Consider the following 19,913-nt stretch of genomic DNA (forward strand, 5'->3'; position numbering starts at 1 on the left):
CTATCTTTCAAGGCTCTACTACAGACCCTTCCTTTCATGTATCCCACCTTAGCCAATGCAGCTGGCATGGCCCCTCTTTCCATGAACGCTGTGGGCGTGGAAGGACATGACATAGTTTAGCATTCAATTTCACAGCAGCCTGGCAAGGTCTCACACTGTCTTATCTTCCCATCAGAAATTGGATGCCTGACCAAGCCAGGGCACATGCTCCTTCTGTATCCATCAGTCTTGAGTGTACATTAGGCATCCAAGAAACATTCTTTCATCCAGTTGTTCAGAGAACAAATGTGGTCCAATAAAAATACAATGGTTTAAAAAATGGCCCTTTAAAAAATATTACGAATCTGGGTTCTCTTTCTTTGCCCTGGAATTCACCTAAAGTTTATGATAGTCTCGTGAGGTAGGTATTATTATCTCTATTTTACAGATAAGGCAGAGACTCAAAGAAGGTGAGTAACTTGGCCAAGTTCACAAAAATGGATAAATCTCAGAACACAGGCTCCCAACGACTGCACCATGTTGCCTCCACAGTCCTTGGACAGTTCTCCTGAATGAACATATATTGAAAATTCATTGTTACTTCTGTGACTAATGGACTTTCACAGCAAATATGCTTGGCCAGGACCTTGTACCCTGACATTTTTCTTTTTATTTCCAGGAATGGAAACCCATACTGCTGTTGTGAAGAAACCTGATGAAACTCCAGCAACTTCTACATCTGGCCTGCTGCTTAGTCCTGGGACCTGAGGTCAAAATCTTAGAAAAGAGCCATGTGAGATGCATTCCCTGGCCTCATCTCTGTTCTTGGATGCTGTCAGCAACACTCCTTGAGTTTTTACCCACATAATAACACTTTCCTCAGCATGGATGTGGAGGTGGGGGTGAAGAATGTTCTATTTTTCCTTCGATGGTTACGCCCTCACCCTACCAACTCAGTAAAAGGGGAGTGGTCAGGGAGCTTACTGAGAATGTGTCCTAGCATCTTTTCTTCCCCAGCACAGCCTCCATATGACCCAGCTGCCATGAGAAGCTTGCCTCCCTTCTAAGGGAATTACCCCTGCCTTCCACTCCATCCTCACCTTGCCCTGCCCAGATTAGAGGCACGGAGGCATGTACCACAGGCCTGAAAAACCGTCCAGCCAAAAAGCCTGACTGCCTTGATGAGTCCTATCAGGGTGTAGTTATGGACGTGCCTGTTTCTGCTCTTCCCTCTGCATTAGTGCTCTGCAAAGGGTGGCTCTTACCCTCAGATGGTCCAAAGGTAGTTTGGGGTGTGCATGGATCACCTTCACTCTTCACAGGCGAACAGACAATGCTGCTCTTCTCCAACAGCCTCTGAAGGACACCACCTACTGACTGGTTCTGAGATGTTTGCTGCCCCAGAGTCTCCCAGCTGCTTCTTCCTCCCCCTCAGTCCTTTTTTGTAGCCTCTCAGCTTCCCTTCTCTTAATGCTCTTAGCACCCTTTCCTGGGTCTCTATTTACCCTGCCCTCCCTTTCAGCAACTCCTTCCCAAACCACTGCGTACTTCTCCTTTCTTTCCAATCCCTCCTCCCTTCCCACACTTTCGCCCTCCATTGAATCCCTCTAGCCTCATTCTGGCCCCAGTCCTCCCCTCACCCTCTATCCCTGCCCTCCTCAGATCTGCCAAACACCTCAGGCCTGGCTGCCTCTGTCCTGTTCCTACCAACCTCCTGACCATGCCTCTGTGCTCCTTGGGACCTGGGCTCACATTTTCAATCTCTTCTCTCCTATTAGTACAGCTCTGTCTAGAGCCATGGTTCTTCTCTACCTTTCACAGCTGTCTTCTTTCCCACTTATATGAGTTTCTTTTTTTAAGTATGAAAATAAAAAAGTGCCACTTAAATACAATGATTAAGTCATAATAAACAGTACAGGTTGTACTTCAATGTGAGACATACCACCCATACACGTTTGATCTTCGAGAACCATATCTCAATCTGCCCATGGCCCATTGCCTGACACTAAAAGATGCTCACAAGAAGTTGACTATAAACTAACTTCTTGGTCTAAGATCCTAAACTCTGAGAGGGAAGGTTTCAATACATATGAAACCTTCTTGGCAGTGCAGGGATGAGAGTAAAACTGAAATGAAAGTCAGCAAGTAGTGAAGGTGTGAAATAGGCAGTGACTCTCACACTGAGACCTCCAGGGGATGTTAAATTTTGATTTCGAAGCTGATGGTCTATCTGGGAAGCCTAGAGAGTAACAAAAGTTGTAGGCATATAATTATATTAGAGTGGTGCAAAAGTAATTGCTGTTTTTGCCATTTAAAAAAATGCAAAAACCACAATTACTTTTGCACCAACCTAATAGCAAGCAAGGGGAGGAATCTGGAGAGAAAATCAATTTCTAAAATGAAAAATAAAAATTTTTTTGCAAGTAGGACTTGCAAGCTCATTCTAGGCCTTGCTCTGGGAGCTTTTCGGTAACTTCTCTTCCTGTTGCAATAGAAGAAGGAAACCTTCAGGACAGAAGGTTCTGTCCCCCTTCCCCCTCCTGATGTGAATGAAGTCTCATTACACTCTAAAGTACTGGCGGGACTACTTGTTGCAAGGTTTATGGGGAAAAGTAGCCAGAGAGCAATCCAGTTATCAGCCTCAGCCCCATTCCGCTCAGGTACAACTCGGGAAGTAAGCCCCCAACCCTAGTTGGGTCTGGACCAACAAGACACGAGGAGGCAGCAGCCCACAGCCGACCCCTCATGCCACGCACTGAGCAGGATTCCGCATGGACGCTGGTCTTGCCTCCCAGGCGCCTGAACTAGCGGAGTTGGGGTATCGGGTGGAGTCTCGGAGAACCAATCCAATCTGAGGGGGACGCCTGTGGGAGTCCTAAGTATCCCGCGCAGCTGGGAGGCCCACGTTGGGAAGTCAGAGACCGACCCCGCCTCCCGACTGCGCAGACTGCAAGAGAGCGCTTCCGGCGGCGCCTGGAGGCCGAGCAGTTGGGGGCGGGGCTCGTGCTGTGACGCCAGCCTCGCCTCGCCCCGCCCCGCGCGCGTTGCCAGGGTGATCAGGTGACTCCCGGTTCGCGGCGCTGGGGGCGGCCGTGACGTCAGGCGCCCGGCTGCTCCTCACTTGCTCTGAGACAGGTGCGGCAAGTCTACTGCGGGCTGGTCCGGGCTCCTCAGGTTCAGACCCGACCGTTATCCAGTCGGTTCGTGGAGAGGAGAGGTGAGGTGCAGCGGACCTGCCCCGACCCAGCTGGGACCAGGGCGGGGATCAGGCACGGACAGGGCGCGTCCCCGGGCTCCCCGGGGAGCGCCCTGAGAACTGGCGGGCACCTGGGCTGGCCTGGCTCAGGCAGGGGTTCGCGCAGCCCCTGGGGAGGGGCAGGGAGGCAGGGAAGCTGCTGCCGCCAGCTGGATCCCTCCCGGCGCCCCGCGGCTACTCTGGGGCTCCTGGTCGCCGCGCCGCGCGTCTCGGCGGTGGACTCACAGGGTCTCCGCGTCGCTGCGGTTCTCGTCTCACGAGGAGTCTGCGGGCTCGGAGCGGGGCTCGCCACACCCCGTCCCGGGGGACGTCTGCGGGAGGCTTCTGGATTTCCTCGCCTTGGGCTGCGATTTCTGAGGCGCTCTGCCTATTCCGAGCTGGGCCAGCCGGGGGCAGGGGGCACGTCGCGAGTCCCGCGGGTGGGAGCGGAGCGGAAGTAACTAGTGACTGGAAGTAACTAGGGAACGCAAAGCCGGCGCTCGGAGGCCGGGGTGTTCAGAGAAGGCGTTGCGGGGGAAAGGAATCCCGGCTGCTGTTGAGAGCCGTGGATTGGGATCTGAGCGGACCTGTTGGAGGAAGTGAAATCTGAGCGGGGTCCTGACGGGTGGGAACTAATCTCCCGGTAGCAGTGGAGGTTGCAGGGGGGAGAGAAGGAGGGGAGGACCCTTGGGGAAGGAGACCATGAGGAAAAACGATTTGGGGACTGACTGGACCGTCTGCTGGGCTGTTTTGGGGGAAAAAAAGTTTGGAGAATTAGGTTAGGGAGGATTAGGAAAGAACCCTTGAGTGCCCACCTGAGAGGCACTGTGTGCTGTGGGGAGCCATTGTAACGTTGGCTAGATTGGGGTAGGGGGAACACTGAGGAAGTTGGTGTGACATTCCGGCAAAAAGGTGACAACACTCTTCTCTGATGGGATTCCTCAAACCCTGCTTATGAAATACTTGTAACCGACAAGGGTAGGGGCTCAGGCAGCCAGGTGCCTTTTTCAGCCATTGTTGGCAAATTTTTAGAAATTAAACAAAAACTAATTGTACATATTTATAGATTTATACAATATGATACATGTAAACTTTGTGGAGTAACCATGTTAGTAGATTTTTTAAAATTCCTTTTTATGAAAGGACCCACCCAAGGGCAGCTCATTTTCGAGTATCTCATTTGACGGGATTTAATGACTGGTTGGGAGCTATGCCCCCCTCAGTATGCAGGGAGATTATAGCGTCCACAACACTTTGCCCTTCAGAGGTTTCAGAGTGACTTACAAACACCTTGTATCCCTAGGGTGAAATCCAAACCCCAAATGACTGGTAAGAGATTTAATAGGGGGAAGTTATTAAAGGAGAACGAGCATCCAAACATTCATGTGGGGCACTGGATTCGCTGAAAGGAGTCCCATACTATTTGTTGATTGTAGATCAAAGATCTCTAGACCTGGCCTGGCGCGGTGGCTCACGCCTGTAATCCCAGCACTTTGGGAGGCCGAGGTGGGCGGATCACGAGGTCAGGAGATCGAGACCATCCTGACTAACACGGTGAAACCCCGTCTCTACTAAAAATACAAAAAATAAGCCGGGCGTGGTGGCGGGCGCCTGTAATCCCAGCTACACGGGAGGCTGAGGCAGGAGAATGGCGTGAACCCGGGAGGTGGAGCTTGCAGTGAGCCGAGGCTGCGCCACTGCACTCCAGCCTGGGCGACAGAGCGAGACTCTGTCTCAAAAAAAAAAAAAAAATCTCTAGTCCTTTCCTGCCAGCTTTGAGTTTCTCAGTGTAAGGCTGCGTAAGTGTTAGTTGGCTGTTTTGTCTTAATTTCCTGAGCAACAGGAAAAATATATTTTGGTTATATGAAGAGGAATGCTTTGGTAATTTATGATTTTTCCCAGCCCTGAAATTTATTGGTGCTAGGACCAAAAAATACACAGCTGTCTATTTTATTTTATTTATTTGTTTATTTTTGAGGCAGAGTCTTGCTCTGTCACCCAGGCTGGAGTGCAGTGTCGAGATCTTGGCTCATTGCAACCTTTGCCTCCTGGGTTCAAGAGCTGTCTATTTTATATTGAAACTTACCAACGTCTGTTTTCTGGGAGGTAGTGAAATTTATTTTGTATTTCTTTGACTCCAGAAAACAGAATTGGACCTCCAGGGATCCTGTACAGTGAAAGGCAGGTTTGGGAATTGCGAAGGAAGGTGGCCGCAGCTGGTTTGTGCGTAAATATAGAAACCAGTGCAGCACTCAAAGGAGGGCAAATCCAGGGTGAGACCTGGGGAAACGGGACTTCCAGTCAGATCAGTGAAGTCATTCTCTGTAAAAGAAGCCCCGAAGTGTGTACAAGGCCAGAGTAGTTTTTTCCCCGTGTTCCTGTTGAGTGGTAGAGATTATGATAGTGATTTTTAAGGGGCTTTGCAGGAGCTTGTTAATATTAAGAATCGCTGGAAATCAGATGTCTTGGCCTCATTAAAAAATTTATAAAAGTATTTTCCAAATCTCTTTGATACTATTTGAAGTGGCCAACTAATTATGGTTCCTTTGGAAAGAAACAGTCCACCCCCTCCTTTCCCAAACAAAATAACTATGTGCTGTCAGGGCAGTTAAGTAGGCCAAAAGTTTTTGGAAATTTTCTGCTTTCATTCACCTCAGCCACCCCCACAAGTTTTCTCATTGGTAGAGAACTTAAGACTTTACTGTCAGGAAAAAAATGTTAGTGTGTTTCCCTAAATACAAACTATAATAAACAACAGGGCTGGCCTTTAATAGAAATGCTCTTTCTTAAGGGGGACTGGGCTGAGGTGAAAGGCAGGGCTGGGGTATGGGCTGGAGCATTTTGAGCTCACATTTGTCAACTAAGGCCTTGAGCAGGGCACTCTTTTCTTGGCATGGAAACTTTCTTTGACCTTGAATGCGGGTCAGTACCTCCTCACAGAGGTACCAAGGAGAATTAATGAGAGGCTTATATGAAATTTGAGCTCCTCCAAAGCAGAATATTTTAATTCTTGGATGAATGGTATATTTTGAGATGTGATAAAAGTTTTTTAAAAGAGTTTGAAGTTCTAAATTTTTGGAAAAGCCTTATTCAAGGCCTTCCTTTTTTTTTTTTTTTTTTTTTTTTTTCAGAAACAGGGCTTGCTATGTTGCCCAGGTTGGTCTCTAACTCCTGGGTTCAAGTGATCCTCCCACCTCAACCCTGTGAGTAGCTGGGACTACAGGCGACCATGCCTGGCTATCTAAGACCTTTTTGCTGATTTGGTTTTTTTAATTTTTTTGAGACAGGGTTGGCTCTGTTGCCTGGGCTGGAGTGCAGTGGTGTAATCTCAGCTCACTGCAACCTCCACCTCCTGGGCTCAAGCCATCCTCCCGACTCAGTCTCCTGAGTAGCTGGGACTACAGGCCTGCACCACCACACCTAGCTAATTTTTTGTGTTTTTTGTAGAGGTGGAGTTTTGACATGTTGCCCAGGCTCCCCTCAAACTCCTAGGCTCAAGCAATCTGCCTGCCTCAGCCTCCCAAAGTGCTAGGATTACAGGCATGAGCTACCATGCCTGGACTTTCTGCTGGTTTTTTGTTTTGTTTGGCTTTGTTTTTTCCTGGGGTTTTCCTTGGTTACTAATCAGCCTGTAATCAAGATCTGCGGCCCGGTGCAGTAATCCTAGCACTTTGGGAGGCTGAGGCAAGAGGATCGCTTGAGCCCAAGAGTTCAAGACCAGCCTGAGCAACACAGGGAGACCCCATTGCTACAAAAAATTTGTAAAAATTAGCTGGGCATGTGGTATGTGCCTGTAATCCTAGCTACTCAGGAGGCTGAGGTGGGAGGATCGCTGGAGCCCAGGAGTTTGAGGCTGCAATGAACTATGATCACGCCACCGCACTCCAGCCTGGGAGACAGAATGACACCTTGTCGCTTAAAAAAAAAAAATGGCTGGGCACGGTGGCCCACACCTGTAATCTCAGCACTTTGGGAGGCCGAGGTGGGTGGATTGCTTGAGGCCAGTAGTTCGAGACCAGCCTGGCCAACATGGCGAAACCCTGTCTCTACTAAAATTACAAAAACTAGCTGAGCATGGTGGCATACGCCTGTAATCCCAGCTAAGTCTGAGGCTGAGGCACAAGAATTGCTTGAACCCAGGAGGCGGAGGTTGCAATGAGCCAAGATCGTGCCACTGCACTCCAGCCTGGGAGACAGAGGGAGACTCTGTCTGAAAAATAAAAATAAAAATCTGGAAGCCTGAGGCTAACTAAATTCCTGTTTATATTTCATATATAAATAGTAAAGCTCAGATTGTTCACTCTTTTTTTTCTTTCTTTTCTTTTCTTTTTTCTTTTGAGACAGAGTCTTGCTCTGTCTCCCAGGCCAGAGTGCAATGGCACGATCTCAGCTCACTGCAACCTCTGCCTCCCAGGTTCAAACGATTCTCCTGCCTCAGCCTCCCGAGTAGCTGGGACTACAGGCATGCACTACCACGCCTGGCTAATTTTTTGTATTTTTTAGTAGAGACGGGGTTTCACCATGTTGGCCAGGCTGGTCTCGAACTCCTGACCTCAGGTGATCCACCCGCCTCAGCCTCCCAAAGTGCTGGGATTACAGACGTGAGTCACCGCGCCCAGCCTCACTCTCTTTTTTCTTTTATTCTCTGTTAACCTGGTCTTGGCTTTTTTTGGAGTGCCTGGAGTAAACCAGTAACAGAAGGCTGTGGAACTGGCAGCCTATGACCCAGCATCTTTTTTAACAGCAAGAGTATTATCAGAAAGTGTCACAGCCCTCAAAGGAGTAAGTTATTAAGCTGGTCAGAGACAAAAGGGAGTAAGATTGTTCGCTAAATTGGATGAGGAGTGAAATAGTCATCTTTTAAAATTTCCCTCACCTGTGTCAGGCCACCAGTCCTGTCACTCAATCTAGTAGGATTCAAGTGCTTGCTGATGTGCCCAGGGACACTACGTACTGAACTACAACATCCATCTTTTAGACTTCTGACATTTGTTGGCCAGGTCAAGCTCTCTCTCATGAGGGAAATTCTGACAGAAAAGGCTTTCTGTTTTCTGTAGGCTTAGCTGAGTGCCATGTTTCAGGCTTCCAAGCTCCTCACGCTTGGCCAAGGCTACTAATTGGCTTGGCTATAAAATGGGAGTCAGCAATTAAACAGCAGTAGTATAAAGCAAGGGAATTGAACATAAACTGACCCTCCCACTTTACAACCAAAAATGTTCACACCATTTTGGGCACTACACAAAGGAGTCTTCAAAAGGAAGTGAGCTTGGAATGATTCCTTTATAGCTTTTAGGAGATGTATGTGGAATATTATTATTGATTTAGGCCTCCAAGTCAGATCTTGGAAACTGGGTAGGTCCTCACATCTAAAGCAAAGGAGACAAATGGTTTGAATCCAGTCTCTGTGGGCAGCAAGCTTGTGGTATGACTTTGCCAAAACAACAGATGATTTATATTTTTCTAAACTCTTTTCATTAAATGGTTTAAGGGAGAATATTGATGGTCATGGTGGGAGGAGGGTTTGATCTACCTGAATTTACTCACTGAAGAGTAAATGCCTTATTCAGAGGTGCCTATCACTAGTTTCCTGATTATTTGTACTAAAGAATCATTAGCCAGTCTCAAGAGCATTGGCTCAGAAAACATCATAACTGAAAACTATCTAGGCATGCTTCTTATTCAGAGAAAAGTAGGGATGGGAAACAGTTGAACTACAAAGACATTTGGGGAGAGGAAGACCTGGGAAATGGTGCTAGACTTCTGCCACGTTAAACGTTTAATGCTGCACGCAGTACTTTACTGGTCAGCTTTCAGTTTCAGAATCTTAGGCAGAGTCAGTTGGGGAGAAAGTGTGTGAAGAGGGGGACATTTGTAAGAATGTGGCTATTCTGTGAGCCCTTATTGTTAAGTTGAATACTTAGTGCTTTCCTGCTGCCACTAGCTTCCTGGACACTCCAGACTTTGCCCTTCTGCCTCTTCCCCACTAACAGCCTTTCCTCCCCAACACCACCCTCTCTAAAGCCAATCTAATCTTTGATCGCAGTTTCTGCACCCTTCTGGCTCTGCTAACTTTGTTGAACCAATTTTTGGTGGCCTTTAATGTCTGGTGGTGGCTGTGTGAGAAACTAATGAGGGATAATTGTATTTATTTACTGATTATTATTTTGCTTTAGGCACAATCTGCCAGACTGGAGTGCATGGCATGATCATAGCTCAGTGCAGGCTCAAACTCCTGGGCTCAAATGATCTTCCCACCTCAGTCTCCTGAGTAGCTAGGACTACAGGCACATGTCACTGTGCCTGGTTAATTTTTTATTTATATTTCATAGAGATGGGGGTCTCACTATGTTGCCCAGGCTGGTCTCAAACTCCTGAGCTCAGGCAATCCTGCTGCATGAGCCGCTGCACCTGCAAGAGCCACGGGGGCCACTGCCACTGCAAGATAGCAGGACCCCCGTCTGTATTTTTTGCTATGTTGACTAGGTCTTGCTATGTTGACTAGGCCGTTCTTAAAGTCCTAGCCTCAAGGGATCCTCCTGCCTCAGCTTCCCAAAGTGCTGGGATCACAGGCGTGTGACACCACCTTCGGCCGGGTAGTTGTATTTAAAGGGAGGGTCTTGAAAGTGGAAACCCTAGTGTTTTTCACACTTCATTTGTGTTCCCCTGCATGATTTTTGTCTTATCTTTATTGTCATCTGTACTGTTGTTTAACATTCTTCTTAAAGTTGACCCATTTTTTAAAACCCTAAAATTTGTTTAAAAGGGAAACGATATCATTGCCTTAAACTGATAACTACTACATCACCTGTCACAAATAGAAGGTATAAATTATTGAAGTTGTTTGTCCATGTTCCCCAAGTTCCACATATCCCACCTGGGGCAATACAGCCTTTACCCAAAGATATGACTCACTAATAGTGAGTTTTTCAGGCAGCAGTAGATGGGTGGTAGGATGGTTTGGAGTAGGCAGGCCTTCAGAGAGGGCCCCTTCAATCCTATCTTTTCCTAAAACTTGTGTGGTTCTATGATACTAGGAAGGCCACAGAATGAAGAATCTAGGAGGTAACAAGAGGTAAATGCAATGTGAAACCACTTCTGTTTTGATCTGAAGTTTGCCAAAAAGAGGCCTGAGTGGTGGTGAGGCTGTATACTATATTAAATTCTAGGCCCTCTGCCAGGGGTGTGGCTTCATTGATGCCGTGTTACATTGTTCTTTCTGTGCCAGCGTGCTCTTAGAAAACTCAGATTCTCCTGGGAAACTCAGATCTTTCTTGGGGGGCAGGAGGGATGCTATTTTTTTTTAACTCATCAATAACCCAAACTACTTTGAGTTCCTTTCACATATAGAGAACTGTTTGTGGATGTTGCTAACGATAGAAACTGAAGTTATCATCTAGAATTTTTTTCCCCCAATCTTCATTGTCCGTAAAGCCTATTCCTTTAAGAATCCTATGAAAACAGAAGAAAGGGGGAGGGTGAGCTGCCCTGGGTTGTATGGTCTCTTAGGGTGCAGCACATGATAGGCACGAGTGGTACTTCCTGGTTTGATGTGAAATTCACTGTTGTCCATTAAGAGCCACCCCGCAGTGCTGACTGAGCTGCTGCTCCCTCAGAGGGTCAGGAGAGCGTGCTTTCATGATGGAGCAAAGCCAGGCTGGCTTGGTATTCATCAGGAACCAGGAGCGCCTAGTTAAATTGCCAGCACGTTAAGCTGTAGGGGCCTCTTTCTAAACCATCAAGATTTCAACTTTCCCACAAAGCCTAATCTAATGCTCTGGGAGGAGGCAGGCAGAGCCTGTCTTTCAGGGGCTGGGCTGGCAGGGGACCTGGCCTGGGAAGTGGCCTTATCAGGCTTGTTGGGAGGGATGGACCTGTCCCTTTCTAGTGTGTCCTCTCAACTTGGCAGGGGGCAGAGTTCTTCCCTTTTCTCTCTCTCCATGCCCTAACCGCTCCTTTCAATTCCCCAACTCACTATCTGTGTTCACAGCTTTCTTCCCTTTTCCTTTCCCTTCTGTTCAATGCTGCCCTCTCTTTTGAGCCTCTCTCTTGCTGGGCCCCATTTTCTCTCCATTCTCACTTTGAGGGTTGACTATTTGAAGTTCCAATTATAATGCTGTCCTATATGTCCCAGTGACCAGATGTAATTCAGAGATCCCTACCCTATTTTTCTGAGGAGAAGCCAACCTTCATTTCTCTACTGGCTTTCAGATAGCAGTGTTGGTGGGGTACTGTGACCAGAGTCCCTGAACTGAGTGGTTGGGTGAGGCTGGATGTGCTTCTCCCCCATATGGGGGTCCCAGCAGTATGGGGAAGGTATTATAATCAGGGTTTGCTGACAATGCCAGGATCCGTTAGACAAGGGGCTGAGGCTCACCTGTGGGGACCCTTCCATAAGCTGAATGCAGAGGGGAGTACTGCATCCAGGCAGTCCTCTGGCTTTTGCAGAGAACCATACATGATGAATGAAGGCTGGAGAAGGAGCCCTTGGGTGAGGTTAGCCTGGAACCCACAGGACTATTTGCAGCTGTGGATCCTGCCCTGAAGCTAGGTTTTCCCAGGTAGCAACTGGACCAAATTGTCTTCCCATGTGGTTAGATGGATTGTTGGAAGCATCTAGGAGCATGGCATTCCTGCTCAATGAGTTAAAAAATTGATTATTTTCTTGTAAAAGCCATGTGGCTACTTTACCTAAAGATGATTAGCAAGAGTTTTAACTTTCATTGTTAAATATAACATATGTATAAAAAAGTATATATAATATAAATGTACAGTTTAATCAATAATTGTATTCATTAGTGTAACTGTGTGATCTATTCAGGTTTAGAAATAGAAGTTTATTTTTAAACCCAAATGGGGTAATAGAATGCACTGTGTTGCAATTTGCTTTTTTCCCCACCATGTTGCTGCTTTTTCATATCAGCACAGGTAGTTCTAACTTATTCTTCTGAAGGGTCATATAGCAGCAGTTCCATGGATTGGAAATACCATGGTTTATTTAACCATTCTCATATTGATGAACATTATATTTAATATATATGCATGTGTATAAAGTTGGGTTTTTTTTTTTTTGGCATACCGGCTGGCACTAGTATATATCTGTAAGATAAATTCCTAAAGGTAGAATTGCTCGTTCAAAGGATAGGGTGTTTTTATTTATTTATTTGGGGTTTTACTTAAAAATATGTCTTTATTGAGGAGTTTATAAGAAAAAAGGATAGACCCGCTATAAAAAGAAAGGCTGTCTGCTCTAAACATTAGGGAGGAATGGGACACCAATACCTGGTGGCTAAGGATAGGTCATTTTAGTTGTTGATATTTTCAGGTAGTAATGTCTTTTTTCCCAGGAATGTTTATAAATGTTATATCTTACAGAGCACCAAGCCCTGGATCCAACCAGAGGTTCTTTACAGAAAGCTTTATGGAGAAAGGTTTTAGCAGATGATATGTTATCCTCTGTTGAAGGGAACTTCTCTGAATTCCCTCAGAAAGTCTCTAAGTCTGGAAGAATGCTAAAATATACCTACCAAGTTTAGTATTGGAGGGAGACAAGATTGACTATAGTCACATTTTCAAATAATTCTGAACTATGGATAATTAATGTAGGTATGGTATGACTTTTCAGAATTTGCTGTTCCTAATCTATCAGGACAAGTTGAGAATACTTACATCTTTGTGTTATCTTAATGTTGGGGATAGCGGCTTAAATCAATTATCTGAATGGCATTAGCAAACTATGTTACTAAATAGTTTGTAGATTTTTAGCTTCATATGAACTCAGTTATAAAAGCAGTGTGTGGTTTTTATATCAGATATTTTTTGTGAGAAAGGAAAATAAGACAGTCTCTGAACCTCTTCATCACTCTAGGCCAGGGCCTTCAGAGGTAGATGATCCATTGTTAGTTTTTGCCTTCCATGTGCACTTTGATGCCCTTGTTCAGCGAAAGGTCCCATATCTGAGCTGTGTATCATTTTGTACTCCATAGAGGGGCTATTGTGAAGCCACAGCCAAAATGTTGATACAAAAGATACGTTCTAATACTTATTCATTCATTGACTATATGAGAATAGCTCAGGGCCTGGTAAAACTCTGTGGCAAACAAGAGATATTGAATGAGGTAGGGGATGGCTAATGATATTTGGGAGGTTGAGACCAGAATCAGTATTGGGACAATAATGGAGTAATACTGCAGGTTGTCTTCCTCCAGTCTGTCCCTAAAAGAAGAGCAATTTAGGAAATGGCAATACCCAGCAATGTGTTTAAAATGCTGAGCAAGTCGTAAAAAGAAATATCTTGTCCACGTTATGCTGACTATCAGAGGTCTCCTGGTGTTGCACTGTTACTGGGAGCACTGCTACCATCTTTAAAAATGTAAATCCCTACTATTGCTGTCCCCCTGGGGCTCCTGTGTTAAAGTGTCCATATCAGGAGCAAGTTCTTCCTAGGAGAAGGCCTACAGTTCTGGAATGCCTATTGTTGTGACTTTGGCCTTGGGTTTAAGATTTGAGACCATCATTTCTTACCTCTGCTCACTGTACATTCACAAGTATGTGTGGTATGACTCTTCCGATTGGGGAGTCATTTGGGCTTCTACTTGTACTTCAGTTTTAGTAACTTGTGTAACACTTTGAGGTAACTGCCTTCTGGACCTCCCAAAGTAAGTTTTGTCTATTCTGTCAAACTACCTTCACCATATCCTTAAAATTTGGAAAACTTCCAGCATATTCCATCTGATGCAATAGCAGACAAATGGAAGTGATAATTTTATTTATATTAATAGCAATACTGAAGGGGAGGAGCAAGCCAGCTATATAGTTCTTTACCTCTTATCTCCAGCTCTAGGCCTGATATGTAGTAGGTACTTAATACATATGAAATAAGTGAATTATTAAGTTTGTCAATATTATTCAACAAACAAACATAAAGTTACATGAATCCTTTTAAAAGAAATAAAGAATAACGATAGAAAAGGAAGATGCAGCAAACCTAGAAGTCTGCTCTTAGCAAGGCTGTTTATGAGCTGACCCTTTGGCCTCATCCCGTGAAGTGTGCTTCAGCCATTAGAACCTAGTCAGTTCCTCAAATGTGCTTTGCTTTTTCTCTGAAACATCTCACAGATTCTTGCCTCTGCAGAGTATGAAATTTGGAGTAATACGAATTTCTGTTTATGCTTAGTCATGTGATCATCACTTCTATTAGAATCTTTCTCTGACTTCCCTGAGTAATTAGTTGTCTCTACTTTGAGCTTACAGTACGCTCTGCTTCCTCTATCTTCGCTTGGTTTTGTGATTGCTGGTGTTATTGTCTGTCTCTCTCATACCCTGAATAGGAACTGTCTCTTGCTTACCATTATCTCAGCAGCACCTGGAACCCAGTAGTACTGGGTTATAGTTGATGCTCCTATAAGTATTTATGGATGAACAAATGACTGTGTGAATGGAATAAACTAATATGTCAATGCCAAAATTTGATGAAAACTCTAAACCAGAGATGATACGGCAGTATAAAACTCAGTAATTCTAGGCCAGGTGTGGTGGGTTACACTGTAATCCCAGCACTTTGGGAGGCTCAGGCGGGCAGATTGCCTGAGGTCAGGAGCTCAAGACCAGCCTGGCCAACATGGTGAAACCCCATCTCTACTAAAAATACAAAAATTATCCAGGCATGGTGGTGCACACCTGTAATCCCAGCTGCCCTGGAGGCTGAGGCAGGAGAATCGCTTGAACCCGGAAGGCAGAGGTTGTAGTGAGCCGAGATCGCACCACTGCCCTCCAGCCTGGGCGACAAAGTGAAACTCTATCTCAAAAAACAAACAAACAAATAAACAAACACCTCAGTAATTCTAAAACTTTTTTTTTTTTTTACCTGAACAAACCGCACCCAAAATTATAGATGTGAGAGTCAAGACATATTGAGGGACTTAGAATGTAAAGTGGTCTATTTACAAAGGTTTTGTTAAAAAAACAGCTAATGGGAAGTTAAAAAAAAAAAAAAAGACACTGAGGTCTCTAGGGTAAGATCTGCTCTCATAGTTTTTGTTTGTTTGTTTTGTTTTGTTTTTGAGATAAGGTCTTGCACGGTCTCCCAGGCTTGAGTGCCGTGGTGTGATCACGGCTCACCTCAGCCTCACTCTCCCAGGCTCAAGTGATTCTCCCACCTCAGTCTCCCCCAGGTAGCTGGGACTACAGATGTATGCCACCACACCCAGCTCAATTTTCCTATTTTTTATAGAGACAAGGTCTCACTATGTTGCCCACGCTGGTCTCAAACTCCTAGGCTCAAGCAATCCACCTGCCTTGGTCTCCCAAAGTGCCGGGATTACAGGTGTGAACCATGGTGCCTGGCCCTGCTCTCATGTTTTTAAACTTTAATTTTATAAGTTACCAAGAAAGATAAATTGAAGGACATAAGGATAAGCATGACTTTAGGCTTTGATAATAAGAAGGGTTCCAAGATAGAGAAGTCTGTATGTAACCAAAAGAATTTGGTTTTTTACCCCAAGTCTGGTACCCAACCAAGTGACTTTTTGGTTTGAAGCAGAAAGAAAACATTTGAAGACCTTAGAGAACCAAAGTGTCTTGTGAAAAAAAAAAAAAATTGCAACTACAAAAATCACCTTAAAAAGCAGTGAAGAGCAGATTTTGAGTAGATCATTAACAAGAGGAAAATAAGTAATGAGAAGGCAAATTGGTATATCAGAAGTGAATAGGAGGTTTAAAGTGGCATTTTTAAAAATATTTGTTAATTTTAACTTATTTTTTTTTTAGAGACAGGGTCTTTCTTGTTCTGTTGCCCAGACTAGAGTGTAGTGTCATGATCATAGCTCACTGCAGCTCAAACTCCTGGGCTGAAGTGATCCTCCCACCTCAGCCTCACAAGCAGCTAGGACTATGTATACCACCACAGCTTGCTAATTTTTTTGCGGGGGGAAGCGGGGAGGGTAGACACAAGGTTTCACTATGTTACCCTAACCAGGCTGGTCTTGAACTCCTGGCCTCAAGTGATTCCCCTGTCTCAGCCTCCCAAGTCACTGACATTATAAGCATGAGCCCTGAGCCCAGCTAAAGTGGCATTCTAGCTATTAAAAATGGCAGGCAGCATGGATATATATCTGAAAGCACTAAGAAAACTTAATCTTTTTCTGACTGTATAGGTTCTCTTGAAATTTTCATAAATACAGATGAGTGGCTGGGCGCGGTGGCTCACGCCTGTAATCCCAGCACTTTGGGACGCCGAGGCGGGCGGATCACGAGGTCAGGAGCTCGAGACCACGGTGAAACCCCGTCTCTACTAAAAATACAAAACATTAGCTGGGCGCAGTGGCGGGCGCCTGTAGTCCCAGCTACTTGGGAGGCTGAATCAGGAGAATGGCGTGAACCCGGAAGGCGGAGCTTGCAGTGAGCCGAGATCACGCCACTGCAGTCCCACCTGGGTGGAAGAGCGAGACTCCGTCTCAAAAAAAAAAAAGAAAAAGAAATACAGATGAGTATAATAAAAATTGCCCACAATTCCAGCACCCAAGGAAAACCACAATAAATATATTTTTTCTAGCAAAATATCTGCTGTTACTGTACAACTTACAATAAAGTTTGAAAATCTTAATGTACAACTCAATACATTTATATATATTCATGTAAACATGACTCAGCTCAAGATACAGAATGTTTCCATCATTCCTGAAGGTTCCCTTCTATCTTCCCCTCAGTATTCATAAATTTGTTTTGGTATCTTTCTTTTCAGTATCCACAGATTTGTTTTGGCTGTTCTTGTACCTCATATAAATGGAATCACAGAATGATATAGTTTGGATATTTGTCCTCTCCAGATCTCATCTTGGGATGTGATCCCCAATTTTGGAGGTGGGTTGGTGGGAGGTGTTTGGGTCATAGGGGTGTATCCTTCATGAATGGCTTGGTGTCCTCTTTATGGTAATGAGTGAGTTCTCACTCTATTAGTCAAGTGAGATCTGGTTGTTTAAAAGAGGCTGGGATCTCCCCCCACTCTCTTGCCCCGTCTCTCATCATGTGATGTGCCTGCTTCACCCTTTGTCTTCCACATGATTGTAAGCTACCTGAGAGCTTCACCAGACACAGATGCCAGCACTATGCTTCTTGTACAGTCAGCAGAACCATGAGCCAAAATAAACCTCTTTTATTTATAAATTACCCAGCCTCAGTTAGTCCTTTATAGCAACACAAAACAGACTAAGTAGAGTATTATTGAAGTCTGTTGAGTCTGCCTTCTTTTGCTCACACGTTGTGGCTGGGATTCATCCATGTTGTTTCACGTAATAATAGTTATTTTATTTATTGTTTTGGGGTCATTTTCTACTGTGAAAATATATAATAATTTATCTGTTCTGCTGTTGATGAACATTTGGATAGCTTTCAGTTTGGGACTATTATAAATAAAGCTGCTTTGAACATTCTCGTGTAAGTCTTTTGGTGGACTTACACACTTGTTTCACTTCTATATATATATCTAAGAGCTTCTGGGTCATAATGTAAATACTGCAAAAGTCATGAATATTTGGTATACTTTCTTCTAAAAGCTTGATTGGTTTAGCTTTTGCATAGGTCTATGATATGTTGTGATTTTTTTTCTGTGATATATTGTGGATTTTTTTTATGTATGAGCATGGAGATCAAGGGTCATTTCTCCCAACACAAGGATATCCAATTAATCCAGCACTATTTATTGGAAAGACTACCTTTTCTTTTGTGAATTACAGTGGTGCCTGTCTGTTAAATTAGGAGACTGTACTGTATGGATGTGGTTTAGGACTCTTTATTCTGCTCTATTGATCTGTTTTTCAGTATTTATTTTAAAGAAAGTTGAGACATGCTGAATACATAACTTTTAAATTTTTCTTACACAGTATTACATCATACCTCAAAAGCATAAATTTAAAACAACTGCAAAAAAAACCCTTGGTTTTTTTCTTGGATATTTTCTTTCCTTGGACATTTAGGTTGTTTTTTTCCTTCCTCTGTTTTGTTTTGATCTGTTTTTTATGTTGGAGGCCTTCCTCCAATGTCTGATAATCTTTGTCCATTCATTTATGTATGAGGCAGTAAATAGTCCATTAGAAGTTCAGTGTGCATAGGCTTTACTGTGGAGTGATTGGGTGAGTCATTTCTTTGGTGTCTCCCCAATTATTAGTATCTGTCATTTTTTTTCCACTGGGACTGTTCAGTTTTCCAGAGGAAAATTTTCCACTTTACTGTCTGCAGAGTCAGTGCCAGTCTGTCTAGCAGGTGTCTTGTAATTTAAAAAAACAACATTGAAATATATTGCTTTTTTTCCTCCATCTCTACTTTGATGAGGTCTTATCTCCACTGTCCACTTTCCCAAAGAATAGTTTCTGCCCTTCTCATTGTGTGGTTGAATGACTGCTAATCCCGTGACTCTGAGTATGTCTTGAATGAGATCGTGGGATAGCAGTGTTCAGTGCAGTCTATTAATGGATCTTGACTGCAGCACTATTTTAGCTGTCCCTTTTAGAGTTCTGATTTGTCTTTAATGCTACAATTTACACTGTTTGCATTTGATCTGTAGTGAAACACTTCACTAGAGTAGGGTTTATATTTTACCTGACCAAATTTATAAGGGAAAGCAGTCATGTTACAAAGTTCAGTATCATACCTTAAATTTAAAGCTCTTTTGAGTTTTGGTTATGTAAAGTGGTTTGTACTATACTGTGTCAGTGTTAGGTAATCTTTTTTGCTTTGCTTTGCTTTGCTTCTTTACCAGCTTGGGAACAATGGATTCCCACTGGATGAAGTCCTGTTTTTCAAATGCCAGCTCTAGGATCTCTCATCCAGCACAGATGCTCTTTCTGTGACTTTTGCTGTTCTCTCACTGGGATTTTTTTCTTGTTTAGAGGAAACTGAAAATAGATCCAGATTTTTATTCCTCCAAGATAACTGTCTATATTGGGAACAAAGGGAAAGAGTGTATGTGTGGAAGGAGGTCATGGTAGCTGGAGCACCTTTGTAGTTTATGCTTTGTATAATGCCTCTGTGAATAACTCATGGGATTTTTCCCTTCTAGACCTTACATGCTTTTTTCCTCAGGCAGTTGGAGAAAGATACATACCAAAAATGAGAGGGAAACATGATGAGGGGTAAGTGGGGAGGACACATACACTTGGAAGAGAGCTTTGAGGTTCTCAGGGAGAGAACTGCACAGGATAATGAGGAATAAATGCAAACAAATGGATCAATAAAAGTCATGAAACATTGAGGTCTGAAGTTGTAGTTCAATACTCTGTTCTTTTTTCTCCTCACTGCCCATTGTTTTTAGATGAACAATGTCTTCAAAGAAATACAGGTCCAGACTTTGCTAGAGTGAGAATGATCTACATGGTCTTGTTGAACTGATCAAGTTAAACTACAGTTTTAATGAAGTTAGGTTACACACACTGAATTTCAGGACAGAAATAGTTATGATAACTGTATTGTACTTCTGTGATTTAAAAATAAATAATGGAATGGCCATATGGGGATTAATGAGACTGATTTCTGTGTCAACCAGGGCTCACTAGGCTTTCTACAGCCTTCCTGGTAGGAGAGAGGAAATAAAATGCATTTGCTTTTGTCCAAATTCATATGATAATTGTAGTGTTAATCACCATGAGCCTTTGCATTAGGGTTCCTAGGTCAGGGTGTGTTGCCAGTTGCAGACCAGAGCGCAGAGAAG

General features: G+C 44.1%; 1 protein-coding gene across 5 annotated transcripts in view; it reads left to right on the forward strand.

Annotated features, from left to right (window-relative positions):
* The first annotated feature begins 3,006 nt into the window (after positions 1-3,006).
* Positions 3,007-19,913, forward strand: part of CYSTM1 (cysteine rich transmembrane module containing 1) — a 68,528-nt gene continuing 51,621 nt past the window's right edge. The window contains exon 1 of one of the 5 annotated variants that reach the window (XM_055389179.2): positions 3,007-3,114. The gene's annotated coding sequence lies outside the window, so the exon portion shown is untranslated. Of the gene's footprint in view, positions 3,197-3,722; positions 3,840-4,105; positions 4,127-19,913 lie in introns of those variants that run through there. The other 4 variants (XM_019028033.3, XM_031011017.2, XM_055389180.2 and 1 more) reach the window with 4 other exon arrangements.

This window comes from Gorilla gorilla, chromosome 4, assembly GCF_029281585.2.
Source record: "Gorilla gorilla gorilla isolate KB3781 chromosome 4, NHGRI_mGorGor1-v2.1_pri, whole genome shotgun sequence".
Taxonomy (NCBI): Eukaryota; Metazoa; Chordata; class Mammalia; order Primates; family Hominidae; genus Gorilla; species Gorilla gorilla.